Consider the following 20327-nt stretch of genomic DNA (forward strand, 5'->3'; position numbering starts at 1 on the left):
TGCTAGGTTAATACTAGGCTAATACAAATGCTAGGTTACTGTTAATGCTAGGCTAATGCTGTTGCCATACTAATGCTAGGTTAGTGTTAATGCTAGGCTAATGCTGTTGCTATGCTAATGCTAGGTTAGTGGTAATGCTAGGTTAATGTTATTGCTAGGTTAATGCTAAGTTGGTGCTTATGTTAGGTTAAGGATAACATTAAGCTAATGGTAAAGGTAGCTAATGCCGAGTTAGTGCTAATGCTAGGTTAATGTTTTTGCTAGGCTAATGCTATTGCTAGGCTAATGCTAGGTTATTATTAATGCTAGGCTAATGTTATTGCTTGGCTAATGCTAATGCAAGGTTAGCGCTAATGCTAGGTTAATGATAACATTAAGCTAATGTTAAAGGTAGCTAATGCTAAGTTACTAATAATGCTAGGTTAATTTTATTGCTAGGCTAATGCTAATGCTAGCTAATGCAGTGCGACGAGGGCCAGCACTTGCATCCTCATCCACAATAGTCTAGTTTTTTCATATATTTCCTCTACAATGAATGCCTTTTTGGTTGTTTGTCACATTCGTGAAGTGGCTCTGAAAAAATAGAGCTGAATGTACAATCATCTCTTCATTTACATGTTCACATTTTCCACCGTCAGTCCTAATGCTCTCAAGCATCTGTCTTATCATCGGAATGGCTGCCTTTTTCATTTGCATCCACAGCATGATTGGACTTCATCTTTGATTCCCACACACACACACACACACAATACAATCATCCTGCATTCCTCAGGCCCAGCATTGTCAGAAGGAAAAATCTGGCTGATTAGTGGAGGTATCAGCTTTGCTGGGCGTCGGTCTGCAGCGAGCGCACTCATTTGGTCACGCCATCTGATATGGAAATGAAAGAGGCATGGTCCACTGTGGTGGCAGCATATTGAACTATTAATTTTCATTTCAACATGACACTAGAGGATATTGAAGATGCTTCAGTGAGCTCATTAGATGTAAGAAAAGAACTCCTTGTCTCTGTCTATGTCCATTTACTCCTGTCTTCTGTCTAATCAGTGATTTTTTCATTTTCATTTTATTACTCTTTACTCTTCTCCAAGTCAGTCATCTTCTTCTTCTCTTCCTGGCGATGTTTGGAGGACCAACTCTGGTTATGGTTGTAATATTTTTCTAGAGTCTCCTGTCTGGTTTGCGACTGGAAGCCTTCAGTGGCTTTTCCTCTTCCAGACTCTTATCACAGCCATAACAGACAGTCTGTTGATAGTCATCAAACAGACTCCCCCAGAAGCTCCATGCACTCCATTGCTCTCCAGAAACTCCTCTACTCATCTACTACCTCTGGTCTTGAACAAATAATAACAAAAGACAGTGAAAAAATTAAACCAGAATGGGAAAAAAGTAAATCAATGTAAATTAACAGAGGAAAAGAAGATGGAAAAGGCTTAAATCTCACAGTGTTGGCCAATTCTCTATTCCCCTGTCAAAACAGTGGGGTGTGTTATGAGAGATAATAGGTGAAGTCATCTGAGCTCTCTGTGATGTAAGTACGATCAGATCTAACTGAGACTTCATTAAATTACAGCTCAGCCCAAGAGGACAAAATTGGATTAGGTGCTGAAATTAACTGTCAGCGATTTGCTTACTGTTGTGTGCTTCCATTTCTAAATAAAAGAAAGAAGTGGTATATTCATAAGAAGGGGTTGGCAATTTTTTTTCTTCCTATTAGATCATATTTATATCATTGGTGGGGTCATAGATTTATTTGAATTTTTAGGTGCGTGTATATGATTCTTTGTAATGCAAACTACTTTACAGTCACTGTCCACCTTTAACTCTCCTATTAACCTTGGGGTTAATTTGACCCCATTCAATGTTTATCAATCAAAAATAGTTTACTTTATTTTATGCTTCATATTTTGTGACTTTTTCCTAATTTGATGGGTACAATTGTTTAAGCATTAAATTATTATGTTTCACGCATTCTTGTTCATCTGTGGTCAGTTTGACCCCAAGCTGTTTTAACTGTGTAAAACTTGTATGTGTATTGGAATCTTCTCTCTCTCTCTCTCTCTCTCTCTCTCTCTCTCTCTCTCTCTCTCTCTCTCTCTCTCTCTCTCTCTCTCTCTCTCATGAAAATGTCCTTAAGGAAAATGTTTACTGTCAATGAGGTTTTGGAACAGCTCTTTCACAGCGAAAGTGACTTAGAGGAAAATGTGAAAATGTGTATGAAACTTTATAGTGAATAACCCCAAATATATTACTAAAAAGAGATAGAAATACGCAATAAATATGTTTATGAGAGGAGTAAATTTGAGAAGATTTGGATGAAAACAATTCAAAATGAATTCATTTTAATTTAAAAATTTGGTCTGATGGTGGCGCTAGAGAACAGGTCAAGGCTTCAATATCAAGGGGTTATTTATGTATTTGACAAATAAACAAACCGTCTGACACAAAAAACTTGGTCAACAATTTTCTAAAAACAATTTTCTGCAGGAAAATATCTCTGGGGTCAAATTGACCCCATTGGTAACATGTGCTAGTAACATTTTAGGATAATAGGAGTGTTAAATGGTAGATGTTTTGGTGTTTTCTGGGTAAAAATGGATGGCAATAGGAAATTGTGAGAAATATCAAGGAGGAAGGAGTTATAGAAAATAAAGGAAAGGTCTAGAGGAAGTCTGCTATTGTCTATCCTGGGGCACTGGGAACTGCATACGGTGTTAACTCAGACTCATTTGAGTGAGACAGACAGCTCAATCTATGCGCTGCTTTGCTGTAGGCGATGGCCATTCTCTTCTGTCTCAGACGACCTCTCTGGGCCAGCACTGAGTCATCCATTTAAAAACCATTATGCTCCCCCTTTAGGACAACATGATGGAACGCCAGGGCTCTGTGTGTGTCTGTCTGGTTGTGTGTAGAGAGCCGCTCACCCCCCCAGGATAGGAAGGCCCCAGCAGGACCCGCAGAGCGGCCAGTGTGGGGATGTAGCTGTCAGAGAGCACTGCCAGTATCTGACTGGAAGATTGGCTTCACTTGTCTAAAGACAGATACGTGTCACAATGTAAGGGCTAAGGCTTAATTCTCTACAGGTTTGCACTCATTTATATATTTTCATTTGATGGCAGAAGGTGGAGGTCAGCATATCTGTGGGTATTTCTGTCAAAAGGAAATCTAACATGATCGTATAAACGGATTTACTTATATACAGGCGAGTGACATATTACCAAATACAAGCTGAATATCAGGGCCTAAAGAGTACTGATATATCCTACTCAAGTAGAAGTACTGTTACTTGATTGAAATTGTACTAAAGTACAAGTCATACATTAAATACTCACATACAAGTAAAAAGTAGCTCAATTAAATAGTACTCAAAGTAAAAGTTGCTAGTCTTTCGCCCCCCCACGTTTATTTTTGCCACAGTTTCCTTGCACAGTAAATATGTATGTGTATACTTACAAAGGTTGGAACTTGGTTGGACTGCAGTTCGTCATTGTAACCGACTTAAGTGGACAAATGCTCACATTCGATGGCGTCTGGCACGTTGGAGAAGTGTTCTCTTCACAGATGAATCCCAGTTCTTACTGTTCAAGGCATATAGCAGACAGCGTGTGTGACGTCGTGTCGGTGAGCGGTTTGCTGATGTCAACGTTGTGGATGGAAAATGGTAAATGGTAAATGGACTTGATTTTATATAGCGCTTTATCACCACACTGAAACAGTCTCAAAGCGCTTTACATATCAGCTCATTCACCCAATCACTCTCACATTCACACACCAGTGGGACAGGACTGCCATGCAAGGCGCTAGTCAACCACTGGGAGCAACTTAGGGTTCAGTGTCTTGACCAAGGACACTTCGACACATAGTCAGATACTGGGATCAAACCCCCAACCTCTCGATCAGAAGACGACCCACTACCACCTGAGCCATGGTCGCCATGGAGTGGCCCATGGTGACGGTGGGGTTATGGTATGGGCAGACGTATGTTATGGACAACCCATTGTTGTGCCATTCATCCGCGACCATCACCTCATGTTGCAGCATGGTAATGCTCAGCCCCATGTTGCAAGGATCTTTACACAATTCCTGGAAGCTGAAAACGTCCCAGTTGTTGAACAGCTAGCATATTCACCTGACATCACCCATTGAGCATGTTTGGGATGCTCTGGGTCGCTGTATACAACAGCGTGTTCCACTTCCTGCCAATATCCAGCAACTTGGCACAGCCATTGAAGAGTAGCGGACCAACCTTCCACAGGCCACAATCAACAACCTGATCACCTCTATGTCAAGGAGATGTGTTGCACTGCGTGAGGTAAATGGTGGTCACCAAATATAAAATATAAAAGATTCGATTTTTGCAGTTCAAACGGACTTTAACAGACCGCATATCCTCATTTGCCTGCTTTCTGAATGCAGCCATAATCATCGTGACCAAGCTCTGTTGATGCAATATCAATCATATTTGCAATAACCTCTCCCTGCCCTGTGACCACAGGGTGTTTCCATGGAATGCTGAATCAAGGCTTTTGAAAGTTCTCTTTAGTTTCTTCTGCATTAGTGTTTGCTAGCAGGTGTGTTTGTTTTTTTCTTCATTAAAAGAAGAAACCATCAAATATTTGTCAGTAATTAATGATCATGGGCAACTGGTGACCCTCGATCAACTGGCGGCCCTTGAAGTAAATACACAAAATGAGTTATTAATAATAATAATAATAATAATAATAATAATAATAATAATAATAATAATAATAATAATAATTCAACAATTTTATATAGCCCTTTTTTGGGACTCAAAGCCGCTTTACAGAATACAAAACAAATAAAGGAATAAAGAAATAACAATAAAAGTGAAAGAAAAGATAAGGAAAAGCAAAGTTTGAAAAGGTGGGTTTTGAGGAGTGTTTTAAAGTTCTGTCTGCGTTCTTGATGGGTTGTGGAAAATGTACACAAAATTACAGAAATACAAACTACACAACATTAAAACTCAAAATTACTCCAAAAACACACAACGTCAAAAAGAAAAAACCCAACACCAAATGAGAGAAAAATTATAAAATTACAAAACAACAACAAAAATGCAGAAAACAGATACAAAAAAATATCTCCAAAATCAAAAAAAAGACAACAGATACACAAATTAGCTCACAATCCACAAAACAATAAAAAAAAAAAAGTAATGAAATGAGAGAAACATATGCTAAATGACTTCAAAAACACACATAAAACGACAGTAAAAACACACAAGACAACAACAGAAGGAGCAAAATGAGAAAAACAAAATAAAAAATGAAACAAAATAATAAATGACACCAAAAACGGATGAAATGACAACACAAATGTATTGTTATTCCCTGTATTAATGCTCAGATTGGTCTATATTCTAAATTGACATACGTAAATGTTGATGACGTGGCCCTCGGATCAGAAAATCCCTGTTTTGTGGCCCCGCTGTAATAAAAGTTGCCCACCTCTGTCTTATACCATCATACTAACATGACAATCGGCCTTGGGGTGTTTTACGTAACTTGTGAATTATCTGCATTTTTTAAAAGGTCATTTAAAGTGTTTCAGAGGTTAATGCCAGTCCTGTAGAAATGTCTGTTTGCACCAATGGACCAGAGGACGACTTTGTTTCCAGACAAACTTTTTTTCATCTTTCCTCATTCTTTTTCTGTTTACTTTTTGTGGGGTGATTTTCCATATCAGAATCATTCATCCCGTTGTGTGTGGAAAGGGCTAAAAAGAATGCTTGCTCCTCTGTTTGCCCTGGTATTTACTTAGTGATAGGCTAAGACGTCTGGAAGGCATTCCCATGCTGTCAAGGTCCTACGTACGTGATGCATACTCGTCCAGCTATGGCATCGTGGATCTCCATCGCACTCTGTCAGGTGCTTAACAACGTAAGCTCACACTGGCCACCTTTACATGGAAGCTTTAATTCAGAACAAAAGTTAAATCTTCTTTAAACTGACCTTGTAAACACTAATCTCTAAATGCAAATGTAATCCCGAATTAAACGTAAATCCGTATTAGGTGGCTGGTTTATTCTGCATCAGGTTTTAATTCAGAATCAAATTATTCCTCTTTCTTGTAAACACTTAATTCCGCTTTAAGTTAATTCCAGTCGTTCTGCGCATACTCGTCCTGTCACAGTGACGCACAGGTGACAACACAATCCAAGATGGCCGCCCGGACTAGATTTGAGACTAATTATTTAATCAGAGCTTTAGAAGACATGGATATAATAAAAAGAGGGGATGGACGGAGGCATTAACATGCAGACATTCACACAGACTTATTATGGCAAATGGAACAGGCTTCATCGGACGGGTGATACTAAAACCCAGAGACGGAGTAAATGCGGCTCCGTACTGCATGCACAGGCATGTTTTTCATTGTACCAGTTGTTAGAACTACTATCTTTACCAGAGAGGATATATTTATTCCTGGTTATTGTTTTCCAGAGATTTATATTTATAGTTTAAATAGGTGTATGTTGTAAGGAGATTATATGTGTAGTACTAGATATTATAATACAAGGGGGAGGATCATATAAGTCTATACTTCCTCCAGCTCCTTTTCAAACATGTATAGTCTTCACGATCTGTTATTATCGTTATTATCATTATTTTTTTTTTTTCATTGCGAGACACACTGCTGTTGTGTTCATGTTTTATTTATTTATTTATCTTTTTGTAGAGTATACTTCTGTTCTTTCCTTGTTTTGCAGCTAAATTTATACTGTGTTGGCTGATTTGTTGTTGTTGTTTTTATTTTATTTTTTCAATCTGACTCTGGGACATGCACAATAATTTTATTCCATATGGCAATAAACTCTATTTTATTCTATTCTATTCTATTAAAAAAAAAAAAAAAAAAAACATTCATATAGCCGGGGCCATTGATGTAGGACTTTGTTTGTCCTAAAACTAGCGTCATTGGTTTCAAAGGTTGGGCAGAAGAAGTCGTATCACGCCCTGACACTTATCTATGCTGACCCACCTCTCACATCCTAAAGTGTTTGCTTTGCTTTTGTGTTTCACCTTCAGAGGGTGGATGGCTCTACATTCTTAGATATCTTTGTGCTATTCAAGGTGCAGTTTGCAACTTGTCAGATCTGTTTGCCTTTTCATAGAAAATGTGTTTCTTTTATCTTGATGCTTGACCCCAGATGACTGGCACTAAAACTGATTGGAGGAAATATAAAGTGAGAGTGCCAGAGGACAGTATAGTCACGCCTTATTACAGGCAAAGACAGCGTGAGGCAGAAAGTCAAAAAGACGGAGTGGTTTCCTGCTCTATTTGACTAATGCACTTTCCAGAGTTCAAACAGAGGCGTGCTTGTTCGGACGGTCCACTTATGACGTACGTGCTAAAAACCCAACAAACCATACCACAAGAAAGAGTTTTACATGAATCCATTTCCTCTTTCGTCAACATGAAACCCTGCCATGTAGACGATTGCATAGCACGAGTAAAATGGGTCATTATTATCATGTCTTTTAGAATTCAAATGAAGAATATGCTCTGATGAGGACAGAGTACTTCTGTTTTAAAGCCACTTAACAAGGAAAAAACAGCAATGCTACCTTTGTAGCTCATGTTGGGAAAAAACCAGCAACCCAAACTAAAAAGTCAGTTAGTACAAAACATTGCATACTTTCTTTGTGTTATTCAGTCCATTTTGATGGATTTATTACATAGATTTGAAACAAACACCACAGAAAGATCTAACACAAGGGTGTCAAACTCCTTTTAGTTCAGGGGTCAAATATAAAGTAGTTTGATCTTAAGTGGGCCTCAGATTTTAGGTGGGAAAACGAGTAATTTCAACAATAATTTCCCCAAGTTTGCACAAGGATGTATAAATGATGCATAAAGTATGTAAGGTGCCAACAATATCCACACAATAAATGACATGTGTCAATGTCTGCAAGATTTTCTCTTAAATTTAATTGATTTTGTAATTAAAAGAAAAGAAACAATTGCAGGAAAATTTAGTCCTTTAAACAATTTAAGATTTTAAATGACGGCACTCATGTGATGAAAGTATGGGGAATATTGTTGTTTTCTTGAATTAGTGTATTAAGAAAAGCTGCGATTTCTACATTATTTGTTAATTTACACAATTATCACAGATTTGGTCTCAGGGTAAACAAACAGACATTTTTATTTACTTCTATTTATTTTGTGACTATAAAACAACATGTTTCGATGAAATAGCTGTTAGATCACGTGTCAAACGTAAGGCTCGGGGGCCAAATCTGACCCTTTAGACCAGAAGTGTCAAACTCATTTTGGTTGAAGGACCAAAATACGAACCAGTTTGATCACAAGTGGGCTGCAGCTTTTAGGCGGGAAAATGAACAATTTCAACATTAATGTGCCCAAGTTTGCACCAGTTATAAATTAGACATAAAGTATGGAAGACATCAACAATATCAGAGCCATAAGTGACAGATACTTAAATGTCTTTTGATTTTTTTTAACAAGTTTTATTCAATTTGGGGAAATTTTGTGGAATAATTTAAGGAAAAAGGAAACAACAATTTACAACTGAATTATTTGGTAATTTCATGTTTTCTCTGTCATTTTCACTTTCTCCTGCGGGCCGAATTGGATGCTCTAAAGGGCCAGATTTGGCCCCCGGGCCTTGAGTTTGACACGTGTTTTAGACCATACAATTCGGCCCGCAGGAGAAACTAAAGAAAGACAGAAAAAACATGAATTATTGTGTAAATTACCAAACAGGATTACAATTTTCCCATGATTTTATCACGACTGCTGATATTTTACGTCTCAAATTGCTTAAAGGACTCAATTTTCCTGAAATTATTTCACATAATTTGCCAAAATTGAATTAAAATGTGTTACAAAATCAATGAAATTTAAAAGAAAGAAATCATGCAGGGACTGATATCTGTCACTTAAGTGCAAACTTGGAGAAATTATTGTTGACATTGCTCGTTTTCCCGCCTAAAATAAATAAACTTAAGATTCAACTACTTTATATTTGACCCCTGAACTAAAAGGAGTTTGACACCCCGGTGTTTGATGCTCCAATTTGAGTAAAACGTAAAAAAACTAAACACAATAAAGCTTTTTCTTTATCTGTTTTAACTGGATACATTTAACGTAAAAGCCCATTAAGTTGCCTTGGGTATGAAATGCACTAAACCAAAACATTTGCTTTGCCTTAACAACTGTATAAACTTCTTGTACTTACGATTCATTTCCAGCCTCATATGTTCTTGTAAATTCGGGTTAACACAAGAAGCTATTTTCCTTGCTGTGCCAATAGTCCCACGTCATAATGTAAGGGTTTAAAAAAAAAACATTAGTTTCTATTTCTAATACCGTATTGACCAACGGTTTGTGGTTTTCTGTCATCATTACTTGACTTTGACTGAAACCCCAAGTTTACACACAGAGCAGAAACACCACGGAGAGAGCGAAACACCACAAACCCTTACCCTGGGTGCTGTAATACCTTCCATCCATGTTCATTTTATGTAGGTTTTAAACATGCCATTAGCCAATTTAATCCAATTTTCCCAGCTTTCGGAGCACTCCAGTGGAACAGATTCCGTCTAATATTAAACATATGGCTGCCGTTGGCCAACGGAAACACCACAGCAGAACTGGGCTGTTTTAGACACGAGCCTCATGTGTGTCTCTGCAAACTATTGTCAATTACCCACAATGAACATTGTAATTGATATCAAGGAAGCAGGGCAGCAAATTAAATGTCAGGTTTGATTTGAAGCCGGATACCTTATCATTTGTTCATAACTAGTTACCAGCATCTGTTAATTAGTTAATAGATTAATGGAGGGGGTTCAGATGAAACGTGCACATGCTCCAGAGGAAGTCGTCTGTCTTTAAAGGGAGGAACTCAACAAATATTGTCCCTGAGATTTTCACTGTTATTATTTGGTCACTGGTTTCAGACCTCAGCCACTCTAGCCACACGGTCTCAATGGGGTCTCTTGTTTGCCAGAATAACCCCCCCACACACACACACACACACACACACACACACAATTTCCTCAAGCATCTCCACCACAATTCTGTTCTCTATTGCTGTGGTTCTCCAATTTTTTTGGGCTCAAGTACCATTTCTCCTTATGTCTGACTACTACATTTTGCTCAGAATTCTGTGAAAAAACGACTATAGATCATAATAATGAAATAAATGAGTGATAACACACATTTTAAAGAATCACATTCTGTAAATAAGTGGAATGAAACAGTATTTAGTGCCTCATGAATAGATTTATTTCTACAGTTTTTATTATTTATGATCATCTCCCTCCTGATGTGGGACCAAGACTGGCCCTTGTATTTTCAGTTCATGTTCTAATCAAAATATTGTATCATTTTGTGTATTTTGTTGTTGTTTGTCTCTTCTTTTTTTATTATTCAGTATATGTTTCTTTTATTTTGTGTGTTTTTGTTGTTGTTTTTGTGTGATGTTGGTATCGTTTAAATTATTATTTCTCAGTCTGTGTGTTTATGGTGTTGTTTGGTTATTTCTTATGTCATTTTGTCTGTTTCTTTGTTATTTTTGTGTATTTTGTAGGGATCTCGTGTCTTTTTCTCTCATTCAGTGTGTTTTTGTTGTTGTTTTGTGTGTTGCTGGTAATATTCAGTATGATTATCATTTTCAACTAAACATAAACATTATTAAAACCATATATTTGTACCCCCTGTAGTGCCATTGCGTACCCCCATTTGAGAACCACTGCCTTAATGCATTAGGTTCCTCTGGAAATACATTTTAAACAGTGATTTAAAAACCTTACCATGGTGGAAAGGTACAGGTAAATTATGTCCAGTCCTATTATCGGCAAATATTCCTATTGATACCTTTAAATCAGAGGTTCATTGTGCTTTGCTACTACGGGAAACTTGTTTTTGAATATCGTTTTTCCACCTGGGTTGGTTTTAGTGTCTAAGCCCTCAGATGCATTAGTCGTGTGTAGTGATAACCAGAGGTGAAAGTAATGGATTACAAGTACGGTCACGTTACGGCAGTTGAGTTTATTTTATGGGAACTTGTACTTTTTTGAAGTACATTTTAAAAGAAGTAATGTAATTCATTAAATGTCTACACCCAACAGTGACTGAATAAATTCTTATTTTATTTTGTTTAAAAATGACCAACGGACATTGTGAAACGACAAAAAACTGTAATGACCAGATGACAATCAAATGCATCACATAGCCGACCAATCAGATTAAACATAATGCACAGCGCCAAAACCAGATTGAATGAAGGTTTTCAGTTCATAAATGTAGCTATACTTAGAGCCTGAGAATTCATTGGTGTTGTTTTATTTATTTTTTTAAATTGCACATTTTGACAAACCTTTTATTTTGTACAGATTCCTTTTGTGGATAATAGATTAAGTTTCAATTGTGCAAGATTTGGTCTCTTCCTTTTAAAGTTTATACATGAGATGTTTACTGTATGTAAGGGAACCGTGGCAAGATTTATTACCAAAAATAAATGTTGGGGGTGAACGTATATAGTAACTTTTACTTTGCAGTATTTTATGTATGACTTCTACATGCACTTGAGTACAGTTTAAATCAACTAACGGTACTTCTACTTGAATATTTTTCTTTTGTCCTTTTTAATTTCTTGGCCTCTTGCTCAATCCCTTGTGCAGCTTAACATTTCTGTGACTCAAGCAGGAGGTGGTGACCTATTAATAAGTTTCCCGTGGCTGCTGGGATTGCCATTTTCCATAATCAGATACACAACATGGCCTGAAAGCCAAAGCTGTAAATATATTCATTGTTATATATATATATATATTTATATATACATTCACATTTTAATTGAATGCACAGAATTCAACAATCTTTTTCTACACTCTTCTCTGCCATAAGTTAATACCAAAGTTGTCTTTTGGTAAAAAAAAAAAAAAATGTTTATATCTGTACAACTCAATCCAACAATCTAATATGGATTTGTAGGTTGTTGTTTTTTTAAACTGACTGTTCGCAAACCTTTGTGGCCCATCTACCCCCTTACTCTTATTTCCACCCCCTTTGTCCGACTACAACATTATGCCCAGAGTTCTATGAAAAAAGCACATAATTATGGAATGTATGAGTAATAACACGCCTTTGAAAGTATCTTATTGTAAATAAGTTGAATAAAACAATATCTAATGCCTTCTGAATGACTTTACTATAGTTTTTTATCATTTCTGCTCATTTCCCACCTGGTGTTAGTCATTCACCCAGCTTGCATTATAATATTTAACCAAAAAAGACATATTTTTTTATGTTTTTGTTTGATAATTTTCCATTTTCTCTCTTTCAAGTGCTCCCTGTAGTGCCATCATATACCCCTAGGGGTACATGTACCCCCATTTGAGAATCACTGCTCTCGTGCAGTGTTCCCACTGTAAACCCAAACGTTCAAAGTAATTAAATAGATTAAATAGTTAATACTCAAAGTTATAGAAAACTAAGCTTAACTCAAGTTGGTGTAACATTTTCTTCCTTTTTCAGTAAGTGGAAGTAAATGGAACTATATGTGTTTATAAGTAAGTATAACTTAAAAACACAATTTAAGTACAATTTAATATAATTAAATAACTACATGCTAAGAATGATAGTCCTGTTATTTCTGCTGTTTCAAATACGGATTATTTGAAAAAAAATAATAAACCTAAATCATATAGCGCTTTAATTTAACTGTTATTAAAAAGTACACGTCGCCAGTTCTAGAAAAATTTGACTTTTAATCAACATTAAAAAAATTGCGGCAATCAATTGCCGCAATTTTTTTTGGAGTTTTGGTAACTTATTCGGGTTTACAGTGCATGCAACAGTTGTCGGTATCAACCGAACCCTAGAGCAAGGCTGGATGAGTCAGAAACAGGTCTGTGATCATATCCAGCAGGAAGTTAACATCAGCTTTAGCAGAAACGTGGAAACGAGAATACAAAGTGCATCAAAGGTTGTCTTGTAGAGGGAAGAAAAAAAAGGGGTGGGGGCATACATTATTATACTCATGTGATCATAATATTATGGCTGTTCTGTGTATTTTGCATATTTTTGGGAGTGTGCATAATGACATTCAGCTTGAGCGTGTTCAGGCATAAAAGGCCGTGCATTTAGCACGAGCGCATACATCCACACAAAGATAAAAGACACAGGCAGCCAGAGAGAGAGAAAAAAAAGACATTCATCCATGTTATTTTTTCCTCCACTCATTTATTTATAAAAACAACTCAGAGTGAGAAGCTGAGCACGGTGACGACATCAGATCTGAAAACAGTGTTGAACTGTTGAAGTGTCAAACACACCGGGGATGTCTTTACTTTGGAAAGCCTCGGGAATCGCTCGAGTGGGTTTCGCTCATTTTCCCATTAGTGTCATTGGAAGAGAAACCTAGCGTTGTGTCTGCTACAGACAGTGGGGGGGTTGACATAGACGTTAACGTCCATGCATGCATAAATGTACTTAAACACACACACATAGTTGCTGTTATTATCTTGGACACTCATCAGGGTTTGGGGTCCATTCTAATTGTAATCGCGTAATTGATAGTTAATTACAATTATGGTGTAATTATAATTGGGACTGGAATTCAAAAAATCTTACACTGTAATTGAGTTGAGATAATTGACTTTGTAATTGTAATTGTCGTGAAAATTCTATAAAAATTGTCAATTATTATTTAACGCAAAACTGGAAAACCATGTCAAAGTTCTATGTACAGAAATCTAGGGGTATAAGACACAAAAAAGGCTCAGACGCCCACACCAAAAATATTCAAACCTATATTTTCATTGATTAGGAAGCCTAATAAAAGTAATCAATAGAAATACATTTGTTTTTAGTGTATTTTACAGCTGATTTATGACCAGTTATCATAAGAGATGCTAACAGAAAGCTAACACAAGAGGAAGGTTTACTTATATTACGTTTTTTAAGTCTCAGTTATTGTGATTAATAGTAATTGAACTTGAGAACATAATTGTAATTGACTTTCTCAGGATAAAAAACAACTGTCATTTAATTGTAATTATAAAAAAAATTCTGGTCATTGTAATCATAATGGAATTGTAATTGAACATGGGTAATTTGAAAATGTAATTGTAACTGAAAAATGTAATTGACCCCAAAAATCTTGATAATTTTAAATTAAAATGAAGTCTGACCAGAAAGACAATTCAGGGTTAATTTTACTGTTGCAAAATGTCACACAGGGACCTTTAGTAACTACCAGTTGCACAATATGTGACACTTTTGCCTTTTTCTCCTCTAAGGGACAGCACGTGTGAGTGAGTTCTGTAGTGTGGCTTGTTTAGGGGGAGGTCTGGGCTAGGACGCACTCAGAAATCTATCAAACTGTGGTTTTCATGTTGTTCTGAGAAGTAGTGAAAGCAGTGACTCGTAAATGAAGAATTTGAAAACAAATTAAGATATACCATAAGAATATATATATATCAATATAGGCGATATTTAAATTTTTTATATCGCCCAAGCAGAAAACTCGATATATCTTGAACCTCGGTATTTTGCCCAGCACTGTTACATTACATTTTACATGGTCATTATGATGAAAATAAAAGTCTAAGCATGGGTTTTTCTAATTTAGGTTTGTCTCAATTTTATGTCGTCAGAGATAGAATGTCTTGATTTATTTGCTTGCCATTTTCAAAAGACAAAGTGTGTCAATACTAAGTTACAATACAACTTTTATTTCAATAAAATCACCAAGGCCTGAACTTAAAGTCAGTGAGTAAACAGGTTACTAATAAGTTCAGTCATGCTGTCGCTCCATTTTGACCACGGGTGATAATAACCTGATTATCAGCTTGGCTGTCCACGAGAAAAGACAAAGTGAACGAGGTTAACTTGATCTTTTCAAATCTACTTATGGTCAGAGCTCAGTGTTGCAAGCTTCTCAGTCACTGCCTTAACAAAAAAAAAAAGCATCATATGATTGTGCTCTGTGCCCCTCTTTTAGAAAGAGGAGGTGATCTGATGACGCTGCAGCTGGTACACACTGGTACCCAGCATGCCACTGCAGAAACCCATAGACATTATTCAGCTTATTGAGAGTCTTAGGTCATGTGATACTAAGTGTACGCCAAACAATGGAACAAAGGGGCATCGTCATACACGCTAGGATTGAAAGGTAGGCGAGTGCGGAGAGGAAAATGTCCACCTTAATTACCTGTAAGTCAAATATATATTATTATTATTATTATTATTATTATTATTATTATTATTATTATTATTATTATTATTATTATTATTATTATTATTATTATTATTATTAATAATGGGCCATCTGCTCCTTCCGAGTGTCCTTTTGCTCAGAATGCTACGGCTTTGACACAAAGTGAACCAGTGTACATAAAATTAAACACGTTACGAAATAAATTCTTGAAGTTTCCTTTTGCAATTTCTCCTTTATTTGAAATCCATACAAAGAATTAAAAAATATTCATCATTTTTGTTCCTTTAAATGTTTTCTTATAAAGCTCACATCTTGTATCTCACACTTTGAAGTGTAAACTGCATCTACAAATATATCTAATCCACAGTGTATTTCTGAAACTGTGAGCTATTTTATAAGTACTGAATAGTCCAAAGGCCTTAAATCTATTTAAGACATTTGGTCTTAGATACATTTACAATACACGGTTTCACTTTAATTAGAATGTAAGATAATAAGGAAGGCTAGGAGTAACCTGATTTATTCAAATTCTTTCATTTTCAATACATTTCGTAGAAAAAAAATGATCATCTTCCTAATTTACTAGCTCCTAACATACAAACAATTTTAACTAATCGTATAACACAACATTTGTAAAATGTAACAATTATGTCATTTTTTTATGAAAATCCACCTTGCATTTTTTTCGACATATGTTATATATCATATAATGTATAACATACCACAACTCAAGCATCAAATCTGCAACACATAAAAACATTGGTCACAATGTTTCAGTGAAAATAAACACATTTCATTTATTACTAAAACGTGATCACTTGTAGCAGTATTTAACTCTAATAAGTACTAACTACATCTCATATGTATTTTTCTATGTGAGTTTGAATCCTGGAAAGTAAATCAGATTATAGATGAAGCTCATTGATGACTAGAACACCTGAGGACCCGTCACATGGTCCATGTGGGCTACCCGAGGCCTGCGGACATTGTGTTGGTGACCCCTGGTCTAGTCCCCAGTGGTCCTTTAACATATCGCTGAACTTTAGGTGTTAATCTATGTCCTTAATTGACAAAATGCTCAACATGTGTTTTGATTAGATGACCATCAAACACTCAAATCTTTTTTTTATTTTGTGTGTCGTTGATTTTCTCAACCTTCTGTGTCCTCTCCCTTTCTTTCTTTCTTTCTCTCACTCTTTTCCTTTTTCTTTTTGCTTCTTCCTCCTATTTTTCCAAGCCTCCGCAGTCCTGGTGCTTCTTAATCAGCCTTATCAGTGAAGTAATTTAGCTGCCACAGCTTGGGTTTCTGTCACGCAGCGAGTGGCTTCTTTGTCTGGCCCTGCTGTTGGTCTGATAAACCCACAGATTGAACAAAGTCCGCACTGACCTTTACAAACTCCCAAATCTTGCCGCGTTTCCCTTTATAACAGAGGTTCTCTCATCCTCAAGCTCTTTTTCTGAGGGACTCAGTGGAGCTTTGGGCACATCATTTTTTAAGGAAGATGGTAGACTTGTGTATGTCTCTATGCTTGTGTGTGTATTGGAGAGAGGAAGGGTGTGTAGGGTCAGGGTGGTTTAAGTGACCGTAAATGGGACAGAAAAGAGGGGTTGAGATGGCTGACTGGGTCTGTCTATACTTCCGATGGCACTTTGCTTTAAGAGAAAAGGCAGAGAAGTGCAAATAAAGTATTGAAGAGGGACTTCTTTGTCTCCTTCAGACAACCAGGAGAGGTTTTGATGAGCATAAGTTGGTCTTGTCTAGTTCCCAGCACTTAAACAATTTTTTTTTCCCCTGTAAAGATCATGGCCCTCATTTATCAACGTTCAGATCGGAGCGTACGGCATGCGTTCAACCAAATTCACGCATGCTTCGGTATTTATCAATTCTGACTCAGCTGTAATTTAAGTATAAACAGAAGCACATTCAGAACAAATCAAAATTGATTAATAAAACAAAATATAATACATTTTAAAAAAGCCAACGTTATTACTGATAATTGCACTTTTTTTGTTGTCCTTCGATAAACCTACTGACAAACCCTGCTACCGCTATGTTTAACACTACGCAACGTGTACCGGGATAACGGGAGCGCTGCTGTTTACCATAGAGGAAGTGTGTGACATTATTCTAACCTGTTTTGCACAACATTGCGATGGTGAATAAGTTATTTTATTGCCCCTAGCGTGCGGACAACTGAGGCCGATAAACGGTTTGTTTCCATGCGTGTCTCCAGGATCTCTGCTGTGAAGTTGTACGCTGCGCACACAGGGGGGCAGACGTCACCTATGATCCTCTTTATACGGTGGCAGCAAAACGCTGCAAAACCATACCTTTGTTTTGAGGAGTTCCTTTGTTCTTTTTTTTACCAGTGTTTGTTTGACCTCAGTGGGCGGGGCCTCTGAACAAGGAAGATTTAGGGGTGTAACATGTTAATGACTATCAAAATTAAGCCGCCGCATTTATCAACACCTGATCATTTATACGCTGGGATTGGTCAAATACGAATGTTTCATGAATCACACGTTGGTCCTGTCGTATGACCTCAAGTGAACTCCCATTTGCGCCTGTTTTCATGCAAGGTTGATAAATAAGGACCAATGTGTTTGTCTGATATACCAGTAAAATCAGAAACAAATACTCCACCAAGTTGTCTTTCTTACCACTACATTGTTTCGGCCATTACTTTCATTCCTCTCCATGTGTCTCCTGGAATGTTCTGTTTTCACTCACTGCTAGTACTAGTGTAGTAGACCAGGTGAAGACTTTGTTTGAAGCAGAATGCAACAAAAGTACCCTCTTCATTGTGAACCACTGTCACCCTTGAGAAGCCACTCGACTTGCTCTCCACATTGCAGATCCTCTTCTACCTATTATTTCAACAGTCTGTGACCTAATCAAAACGTCTCAAGGATGTAGAAATGTAAACAAGGGAGCGTTTAAGGTTGGGAAAGGCACTTTAATGAATTCAGGTGAACTGATGGAGTACTGAAGACCATGGCCACCTTTTCTCTATTGGTCACAGGGGCCAAAGTGTGTGTGTGCATCCCACACTTTGGCCATCCTTCCATCCATTTGCTCACCCGCCCCACTTCCCCGCCCGACCCCGCTGACGGCCACCTGCCTGAGAGCCACCACCAGTGTTCCCAGGGAGATGAGCGCCACGGAGAAGAAGGCCCACAAGGGATTAACTTTTCACATGGCTGGGAGTCCTCGTCTCAAAAGACCTGACAACCCCAAACGGCTTGATTAAAAAAGAAAAGAGGAGAAGAGGAAGGGGGGGGAGAAGAGAGGGGATTTCTTCACATGATGGGCCTGAGAGGGGGATTTTGGATATTGGGTGTCTTATTTTCCCTTTGCCTTAAGCCCCCATGTCTTGGTGGAGAATGAGCAAATTGTTCCTCTTGTTCTCTCACCAGTCCCTGTGTTGTTGGCATTAAAGATGTGGGTGGCACATCGTACCTGTCATCCTTGTACCAGCCTGAAGTTATGATGATACCTTTTTTCCCTCAATGGAAAATACAGAAAGATGTGTATAAAGGCGTACATGTTATTATGCATCAGTATCATCAGTGCAGTACAAAAATAGCCGGGTTTTCATTACCCTTGGAAATGCGTAAAATCTAAATAGCATGATAAAAAAAAAAACTGGTAATGGAAACACCTGTATTTAAAAAAAACACTCAAATTTTGTGAAAAATCTTTTTCGCTTGAATGGGGAGAGTTTTCAGATGTTTCAATATTGCCCTGATGAAGGTCGTCTGACCTACAGGTTTTTTACTTGCATTGTTCCAAGTGTGACGTTTCAATATTATAATGTATCGCTAAAGCGCTATTAAACAACTTTTTCCACAAATACACGTCACAGGACGTGTTGTACGTGGTCACATGGCCGCTTCTCTCGGAGAAAACGCGGCGCGGTACGTGTGAACAAAAGAGGAGACCGAGACATTTCTTAGCGTTATATCTTAAAATCATTACTGCCACATTAGACGTGAAACAACAAAGGAAAATTGAGTGTTATAAGGAGGTTTGGAGCGTCCACCTTTGCGGCGAAATCCTGTGGAATGAAAAACAAAACAACCTTCAATGGAAATATGTTCAACGCACAATTATACTTTTTCGACATTTAGAAATATCGCTTTTATTTTGCGGAAATGTGTATTTGAAACACAGCTAGTGATGAATTGAAGGAAGGCATTGGTCAGGGGGGGTTAGTGAAGCGTTTTAGGCTTAAGGTTTTAGTGCTCAAGTGGCAAAGCGCCCTATATCCTCTCACTTTACCCCAGATAAATTGGGCATCTCAGGTTTGTCCGTGAAAAAAAAAAAGAGAGGGGGAAAAAAATCAAAACAAATGCTCCCACTGAAGTGAAGATGGGAGCTGGGGTTGGCTTTCCTCTCTGGCCAATGGATCAGCAACTTAACTTAGCAGGAGAGTGAGCCACTTAATACCTACCATCTTGTCCAGGTAACAGAGTGGCCTGACGGGGAGGTCAGAGAAGGTAGCAGGGTGTCATTTTACAGATCACTACTCACCCACTGGCTTCCTCCACATGGCTCACTTACGCCTCTACTCATCTCCATCGTTTGGGATACACTCGCCCTCTCTTCCCACACCGCCTCACACAGGATACATTTATAGTACCTGTTTAGATAGTAGCGTCTTCTGGTTTCCTCTGGTCACTTTATATCTGGAAGCACTTACTGTATGGAGATCTCTTTCAGACTATCGCCACCTGTTATCCTGCTTAATGTTGGACCAATAATCTAAAGTTCTGGCTTTGTGTACAGCATTTTTCAGTGTGGTGCTCACTATAAGTTTAGCTTAAGATTTCATCAGCTTCATTTTAGAGAAATTTCCAAAATAATGTTCCTGTGATTGTTTCATTTGGTCAAACACAATTTGTGACACAAACAAAAGATGGTGAATAGATAGATTCAACTAATAGGCCGATTTTCAATTTATATGTGAATTGAACAAAAAATGAAATTTCTTACCATTGTTGGTATTTTGCTTTGTCTTCCTGTATATCTTAGTTACTGATTATTAGTCAGTTTTTTGTATTTGTTCCTACTCAGTTTCATATATTGTGTATTTTTAGAAGTCCAAACAGA

The 20327-nt window shown here is 37.4% G+C and overlaps 1 protein-coding gene across 2 annotated transcripts in view; it reads left to right on the plus strand.

The window, feature by feature from the left end:
• Positions 1 to 20327, plus strand: part of prdm16 (PR domain containing 16) — a 288115-nt gene that overhangs the window by 100159 nt on the left and 167629 nt on the right. The window lies entirely within an intron of this gene.

The sequence above is a fragment of the Gouania willdenowi genome, chromosome 7 (genome assembly GCF_900634775.1).
Source record: "Gouania willdenowi chromosome 7, fGouWil2.1, whole genome shotgun sequence".
Taxonomy (NCBI): Eukaryota; Metazoa; Chordata; class Actinopteri; order Blenniiformes; family Gobiesocidae; genus Gouania; species Gouania willdenowi.